Source organism: Rhipicephalus microplus, chromosome 6 (assembly GCF_043290135.1).
Source record: "Rhipicephalus microplus isolate Deutch F79 chromosome 6, USDA_Rmic, whole genome shotgun sequence".
Lineage (NCBI taxonomy): Eukaryota > Metazoa > Arthropoda > Arachnida > Ixodida > Ixodidae > Rhipicephalus > Rhipicephalus microplus.
In genome coordinates, this window is record NC_134705.1 from 121,433,024 (window position 1) to 121,441,949 (window position 8,926).

General features: G+C 47.5%; 1 protein-coding gene across 1 annotated transcript in view; it reads left to right on the forward strand.

Moving 5' to 3' along the window:
- The window catches only part of LOC142764915 (uncharacterized), a 144,553-nt gene extending 138,814 nt beyond the window's left edge, over positions 1 to 5,739 (forward strand). The window contains exon 6 of the mRNA XM_075865455.1: positions 5,507 to 5,739. The gene's annotated coding sequence lies outside the window, so the exon portion shown is untranslated. The remainder of the gene's footprint in view (positions 1 to 5,506) is intronic.
- The last annotated feature ends 3,187 nt before the right edge of the window (positions 5,740 to 8,926 follow it).

An 8,926-nucleotide genomic window follows, 5' to 3' on the forward strand; every position in this document is an offset into this window, starting at 1 on the left:
CGCCTCACCTGGCGAGGTCCAGAATTCGAACCACCAGCTTGCACGTGCGGGTATCCAGTGCCTGGAAGGAATAGATACTCCGGAATATTTGGTGCCGAAAGAGCGGCGGGGCTCCTTGGAGCGCGCCAAGAAAACAAAAAAGCAGATAACAGCATCTGGTGACGGCCCTCTTGCTTCAATTCAAGCTCCGCACCCAAACAGCCACTCGCTTTTTGTAGACACAGCAGCACTTTACAATCACCATGAACGTCAGGGGCCTTCTCAGAAACCTTGACGACGTCCAAGAACTTTTACACGAACACTCACCAAAAGTGCTGTGTGTACAAAAACACACCTAAATTCAAAACACACCAACGTTCTCCGTAAATACGTTAGTTTCCGAAAGGACCGTGATGATGCCATGACATTATCCGGAGGTGTTGCCATTACATTGAATCAAGGGATTGCATGCACACACGTTCAAGTCCAATCATCTCTTGAGGCAGTGGCTGTTCGAGCTGTCCTTTTCAACAAACTGATCATACTTTGTACTCTTTACGTACGTCCGAGCCATCACCTACAAAAACATGACTTCCAGTCCTTAATAGACGAACCTCCGGAGAATTATGTTCTCCTTGGAGACTTGAATGCGCATAGCAGGCTATGGGTTGAGTCTTGTTGCGACGCGTGAGGTCGACTGATTGAACAGTTCCTTCTCTCGTCGAGCGCGTGTCTTCTGAATAGAAAAAAAACAACCTAATATTATTTCGCTAACAATACCTACTCATTCATAGTCCTAAGCATTGTATCTCCGTTTCTTGTACCTCTACTCCAGTGGCAAGTCATTAGTAATACGTACGGAAGTGACCACTTCCCTGTAGTTTTGTGAACTACATTAACTGAGTGTCTGTCACGGGTTCCCAAATGGCCCATAAACCGAGCCGACTGGGAACAGTTTTACACCTTCAATCGTTTAGGTTAGATTGACATATGTACTTTCAGCATTGATGCTGCTGTCAACTACTTCACAGCGTTTTTGATGCTGCAACAAAATGAATCACACCAACGAATGGACACTCTGGACAACAACGTGTGCCATGGTGGAGTACTGAATGCCGAAATGCGCGCAAGCAGCAAAACAATGCATAGAGGTTGCTTCGGAACTCACCGACAGCCGAACATCTTGACAGCTTTAAAAAAATAAAGTCTCAAGGCAGGAGAACACGTCGGCAGGCCAAAAGAGAAAGCTGGCAGAATTTTTTTGTGAGGGATAAATTCATATACACAGGAGGCTAAAGTCTAGAACATGGTTGATAGGGTAGCACGAAGACAAGTACACTCACTCCCACTCGTAAACACACAGGGTGATACCTTGAAAAATTAGGCGACCTTCCTCAGTACAGACTTCAAACGCGTGTTCAGCTCGTCACACTATACTAAAGCTTTCCAAAAATACAGAACGAGAATAGAAATGCAGAAACTCGAAAACAAGTTTGGAAGATACGAGACATATAACCAAGCTTGCAGCTTGGTGGAGCTCCAAACATCACTAAACTTCTGCAGTTACTTCGCCCCAGGTTCTGACCGAGTGGTGTATGAAATGTTAAAAAAAGCTACCAATTGAAACATAAAAAAACTTACTTTACTTGTACATTGCTACCTGGTTCTCGGGCGGTACACCTACTTCCTGGAAAGAGGGAACACTTATTGCCATTTTGAAATACGGCCACGACCCTTCTTGAGTTTCGTGTTATAGACTTATTGCATTTACAAGCTGCCTGTGTAAACTTTTTGAAAAAAAAATGAACTGCCGACTTGTACATTACCTTAACACAAACAATTTGCTCGACCAATTACAGTGCGCTTTCTTAAACACCGTTTGATGGCTCGGGTGTGCCACTTGAACACGGGTTTGCCACTTGAACACCGTTTGATGGCGCCCGCAGTATGCCTGGCATCGTGGCAGTGGCAGGCGATAGATTGCGACGTGTCTTTCTCGGAGGTTACGAAGCATGCACCAATTGCACATATCGTATTCAGACATACTTCCTAGAACTACAACAGAAATACGCATCAGCTGACTTCTCTACGGATGCTTCAAATCGGACATTTCGTGTCCGCGTGGGCAGTGTTCTCTACCAAGCGGTGGTCCAAGAAACAGGAGTGCCGCAAGGTGGGGTTCTTAGCTGCACTTTTTTTATTATCAAAATGAATTCTTAGCGCTTGTCCAACCTTGAAAATATGTTTTACCCCACATATCTCGATGGCGTGCCACTTGGTTCTAACACTTGTAATCTGGCCATGTGTGAGCGGCAGGTTCAGCTTGGTTTGAACAAAGTCTGCAATTGGGCAGAATAAAACGGGTTCCGACTGAATGAACGGAAAAGCAAGTGTGTTTTGATCTCCAAGAAGAGAGGCATCTATTCCGAACCCGATATTCATTTACAGGGACAACGTCTTTCCTTTACTACAAAACACAAATTCTTAGGCCCATTCTTGGCCTCCAAGCTAAACTTCATACCACACATCAAGTTTTAAAAAAAACAAGTGCATAAAAGCCATGAACGTTCCAAAAGTGTTGTCACGCAATGCGTAGGAAGTGACGAGAAACGTCTAATGAATCTATATAAAAGCCTCATACGTACCCGTCTAGATTATCGGGCGATAGCATATCAGTCTGCGACACCTACTGCACTTCAAATGCTTGACCCTGTTCATCATCTAAGCACCCGCCTCTTTATGGGTGCTTTTCACACTAGCCCCGTGGAGAGCATATACGTAGAATCTAACTAATGGTCGCTTCACCTACAAAAATGTTACATGTCTTTTGAATATTATCTTAAAGTGAATTCAGACAAGGAATATTGTTCACATTCTACAAGTAATGACATGTCAAGCCTTGCTGTGTCTGAGAAACAGCCTTCTATGAGACAGCCCTACTCACTCAGTGTGAGGGGCTTAGCGAAGGAAACCGGTGTGCCAATTTAGCATCGTTTGATGGCTCCCTCAGTATGCCTGGCACCGTGGCAGTGGCAGGGTATAGATCGCGACGTGTCTTTCTTCGAGGTTACGAAGCATGCACCAACATATTCAGATACACTTTCTAGAACTACAACAGAAATACACATCACCTGAGTTCTTTACGGATATTTTAATATCCAACACATCCGTCTCGTACACAGCCGCTGGCCCATCCTTTTGGGAAGCCGACGTTCTGCAGTCTGAATCGAGCATTTTCACCGTCGAAGCTTATGCTTACTTGTGGCCGTTAAACACAATCAACTAATAAAACCACAGAAGGCAATAAAATATGCAAATTCCCTAAGCGTAGTAAAGGCTCTTAAAACTGTTAAAAAGCACAAAAACCCTGTCTTTGTCTCTCATTATTAACTCTTATGCATAGTCTATTCATCCAAGCAGCATGTTGTAGTCTGCTATGTGCCAAGACGTCGCGAAATACAAGTATGGTAGACCATGTTGGCGGATTTAGCTAGCTGGATCCGCCAACAAAACTGCTACCAATAAGTCGATACCAGTTCCTGCACTCGACTTGAAACCTGTTCTAAAATGAAAGCTCAGGGGTTATTGGCAGAGTACATGGGATACAAGCACATAGGTAATAAATTGCATATCATCAAGCAGCAACTTGGTCATTGGCCACCGGTATCAAAATCAAGCCACACAGAAATAATATTTCCAAGGTTAAGAACAGGACATACATACACTACACATTTATTTCTTTTGTCACATCTCTTGTCTCATGAACTGGCACTCTGTGGCCATCAAATGGCCCTTGCGCCACAAAGCACCCAAACATCATTATCAATAATGCGTGGCTATCTGGTGTTCCCACGCAGCACACAAGCCTATAGAACTATGGATATATAATAATTTGAACACAACAATGAAGACTAAACGCATATATAGCTTGTGGGGTCAGCTTCCGGGCCCAGTAATCACTGCTCCAACATGGCGGGCAGATTATGTTCAAGCCGGTTGAGCTGCATGCGTCTTTTGGCCGTATATTCCTTTTCACAACACGCGTAGCCTTATGAAGCTGGCCGCATGCAGACGACGTTTCGTGAACAAATACTATTGATTTTGCCGCCTCCTTGTTTTCTTGCATATCTTCAGTGGACCAGTGCCGAGTATAGCGGTTTATCCTGTTCGTTCAGCACATACTTTTTTTCCTCGCCAACGACGGACGTAGTATAAGCATAAACAGATTCGCTTAAGCAAGTACCCGAACGTAATAGAGATGAGAATTAGGTTACAAACCGAACCCGCGTATGTTACGTGGTATTTACGCGTTCTACATACATTTACGCGTTCTACATGGAATGAACGCCACTGATTAAAGTCGTTTGCGAAAAAGACCTCCGATTTACGTCATGTAGGAAAAGGAGTGACGTTCAAAGAGGTATTACTAGGCATAAAATGCGCAGAATCGCGATAGATGCTACATTGTGTGAATGGCGTAATAAGTGGCTGGCCGAAAGCTGCGAACAGATTAGAATGATTAAGGTAGAGTTGATAATGATCATGATAATCTAGGGCAACAGCATGAAACAATAAGTTGGCTTTAAATACGTGCTTGGTGGTATGAAAACACAATTGATACCCAAGCGCCAATAATCATGATGGTTATTTTGGCCTTCGGGTTTTCTTACGGGAAAACATAACGCGCACTGCGAGGTCTTCATGTTTATAGTAGCCCTAGCGTCTTCTCCAGGTATGCACCTGTCAATACAGGATTAAGTTATTTTGGACACCGATGTGATTTTTCCTATAGCTCCGTCACCTTCGTTCTGATATACCGCTTCAGATAAAGAGATACGTTGGTTAAATACATTCAGCCATAAAATAAAATTTGGATTTGTGCGGTGAAATGTCCTGGTAATATTTAGCAGCATTGAACTGCGGTGCCTAATATGAAAAAAAAATACAAGTAGCAGAACGATGTGTGAGGTTGGAACGAAAGAATACATGCATGAGTGGAAACAGTCTGCTATCTGCAAGACGCGTGAAAAAGGGTTATGCTCCCAGAGTGGTGAGGTAAACAATTAGGTGAAGCGAAGTTTATCACAATAAAATATTGCGAGCTCCTCGAGGCCATTTGATCAATCTACATTAAAATCCTGCTCTAGATGGGCTTTAAACTATAATTATAATCGATTTGTGTCACTTCAGATGGACTTACTAGTTTTTGTCATCTTGTGTTCGGCAATGTTTCGAGAAGTAACTTTGTAGAAGAGCAACACAACACTGTTGTTCTGTACTCTTGCTTTGGTTATTTAGCATGTATTACTTTATCGAAAGGCCCTGTAACTTTCCTGCCGCTCAGCTCACAATGCTTAATTGGTTAATGGGCATGTTAGTCGAGCAACTTGGAGTAATGAAAGTTTAACCCTACTGTATTAGTGCCAGAGTTTCTGTAATCCATATGTCTACTCTCCACTTGTACAGTAATAGCTAAATATTACAGTGCGGACATAATATTTCTTATTATTTCTATTCTTGTTGACAGATGCCCTCCTGAATGAACATCATGAATTCATGTGTTTCGAAGTAAAGGACTACTGGAATGACAACAAATAAGTTATTTTTAACATGGACACCGATGTAATTTTTCCTTAAGCTCTGTCATGTTTATTCTGATATACCACTTCAGATAAAGAGATACACTGGGTAAATATATTCAGCCATGAAATAAAACTTGGATTTGTGGGGCAAAATGTCCTTTCTGTTCCTGAACTAAAACGTTTCCTGAACCTCTAATACACCAACCAAAAAAGCTCCATAGTTCACATTGTAAATGATGTGTAAAAGCACAGTGTGTAAAGCACAGTGTGATGTGTAAAAACACGCACTCAGCTAAGAAAACGTGTAATAAACGAAGGAGAAGTGCTGCTTTTATTTCAGTAAAGCGAATATGTACGACTGCTTTCAGCGTTTCTGAAATTATCGCTGCTTTTAAATGCATACCTGAATTGACCAGGGTGACAGGAAACCGTCGTGTTCCTGGTATTATGTTGAGTGCGGCAAGCCTTGGAGAAAACAAAATAGAACGAGAGGTCTTTTACGTGACTCTCCCACAGCAGGCCATCTTATGAATTTTAAACAAATCAAATCACAAGGTCGCGAAACGCGCCACTAAGCTGGAAGGGAAAGCTGGCAGAATTTCATATCGGGAATAAACTCTTATAAACATAAGGTTGTGGTGTACACGTATCCCGAAGGAGTACGGCCACCAGCGTGGGTCCGGTCTTAGCGAGCCGCAGGGCACGCGTTAACCGTCGCCGTGGCGGGAAACACGATACTGCTCAAGTCGCAACACTTTATTGTGGCAACACCAACGCAGTACAGCCCGTTGCAAATAGGCGCGGCGGGAAAGCAAGTAGGCTTATCCACGCCACGGGCACAAAGTACTACACAGGGTGCCACGAGCACGTCTCCGCGGTAAAGGTAATCCACGGAGACACCGGGACAAAGGGGCCCGGTTGCTCGAGCGAGGGCAAAGGCGCTCGCGTTGGCTTCGAAGGGAGACGGGTCGGCGTAGCTAGGCCACGCACTAGGACACCGTGCTGCCCTTCGGCCGTGAGTACGCAGCGGGGCAACAAAAGGTGAGCGTTCGCATCGGGCGCGAGGCGCCGTCAGCGAAGTCCGACGAGCCCCGAGCGACGGGACTCGACGGACGGAAAAGAATGCGTGGCTCACCGTTTGAAGTCCCGGACTGTACTCCCCGCTCCCGACGCAGCGCGCGAAAACCTCTCGGGAGGCTCCCCGCGCGGCGCCACAGTCTACATCCGCTACCGGGTGAGGGAGTTAAACGTCACTCCGCCCTTCCCAGCGCGGCAGACAGCAAAGGAGGGCAGACATGTCGGGACATGAGAATGGCAGAAAAGGCGGGAAAGCCCGCGCAAAGGCAGCGGGCCAGCCTCAATTCCCACATCCCCCCCTCCTCAATTTGCCCTTTACCGGTCTGCGAAAAGGCAGCCGGACGTCACCCATGCAGTTAAAATGACACTGCTATGAGCGACAGCTAACCTCAGTCCAGCCATGCTACTTTAAAAAAATATATGACTACAAAGGAGAAACAAAAATATAAATAACAAAATAAACACACGACACTATACAAATACTGCAGAAGGGAGCACAGAAACGTGGCACTAGTGTTCATGGTGCTGAAGGGGGATAGCGTCCACTGCGCGGAGGGGCGGAAAGGCGTGACAGTGTCCGCTGGGTGCGATGCCCGAGTGCGAGGTCAGAGGTACCGGAAGGGGGGGGGGCTGACTGATGGCTTGTTCCTGCTCTTGATAAGCCGCGAGTCCGACGAAAGCCGCTTCGGTTGTTCGGAGGCCCCGCATTTCTGGCTCGATGAGGGAGCTGGACGTTGCGGGAAGCCGGGCCTCTCCGGTGGTCAGGGAGGCCGAACCAAAATTGGCTGCGAGGCGCCCTGGCGTTGGCCGGCAGCATATAGCTGCTTTCAGCTGGCCTCGTGCAGGAGCCATGGTGGGAAAGGCAGCATGGCTTCTTCGGCGACAGCCGAGAGCAGAGCACAGCCAGATGGTCTGACGTCAGTGGGTCAATGACCCCCCAGCACCTCCAGCGTCCGCATCGATGGGGGGAAGCTATGACGCACTCCTCGCGGGCTCGCACCGAAGCGTCACGCACTCACACGCACACACACCGCCGACAGCTGCGCGAGCGTAGGCGCAAAGCGTCCTTCGTCTCTCTCTCTCCCGGCAAGCACCGACACGCAAGGTCACACACAGCTCCCTTCGCGGTAGACCAAACGAACACGGAAAAAAAAATGAAAACAGAGCAAAACGACACTCAACATCTGGCGAAAAACATAAAACACAAATAACACTTAATATTAGATAAAAATAAACATAAAATAGACATGAACACTTCAAAAAAAAAAAAAGAAACACTGGAAGCAGACAGGGCGGGGTCAACTCCTTTACGAGAAAAGGCCGTAAAGAAGCTAACCTATACTGAGGCTAGACAGTAAACTGACGGCCTTCGGTTGCGGAGAAGTCCGCCGTCCGGCGCGAAATCACAAAGGTGTGACCGCTTCCTCAGATTATACCGGCGCGGGGTCCGAATGCGGTCCGTCGCTCCGGGTGTGCCCGTTGCTTGCGCGAAGTGCCGCAGGGCACTGGCGCGAGCTCGTCAGACCGTGACAAAGGGCTTCAGGTCTGCGATGTGGGCACGGCTGAGTTTTCCCAAAGGGGATCTTTCAGCTAGTACGCGCCACGGACGCTCACTGACAATCGGTTCATAAGACCGGGCGGCTTTCCAACCCTTGGCTCAACCGTTTGTCAGACGTGGCAGGCACGGAATAGCGATAAAAGCCACGCTTCGTGCTGGGCCAGGTCACAACATTGCTCAGTTTGCAAAAACTTTCGAGCCACTCAGGTGACCGGCCATGGGTTCGTCGTGAGAGGATCGCAACAGTGCGGCTCTCAGACTTTTGGGCATAACCACCTTAAACGGGTCTATGGACTCGTCGTCAGTGGCTATATATTTCAGCAGGAGCCCGTCATGGTCCAGCAAAATGAATCCGCCGGGGACTCAGCGACACACGCTGTTTCAGCCCCCTAATCGCGCCCGCCGCAGAACAAGCAGCGTAACGGCGCCCCGCGCCTCGTCGAGACGGTTTAACGGCGCCCGCCGCAAAGCAAGCAGCGTATACGGCGCTCCGTCCCTCCGAGACTCGAAACGGATCCCTCTGCTGAGCCTTCAGTAGCTCTTCGCTGCCGAAAGCAATTCCCATTCTCCCAAATGGGGGAGTCCGGTATCGCGCCCACTCAGGACCGCAGCAACCGCCGCGTGAGTCGGCGTTACGGGTTCGCTCTCGGCCTCGTGGCCTTCGGAAAGCTCCCCGCTCGGCCGCTTCGCGGTGCGCCGCTTACCTGGTTAGCAGCCAAGGTTTGTCCGC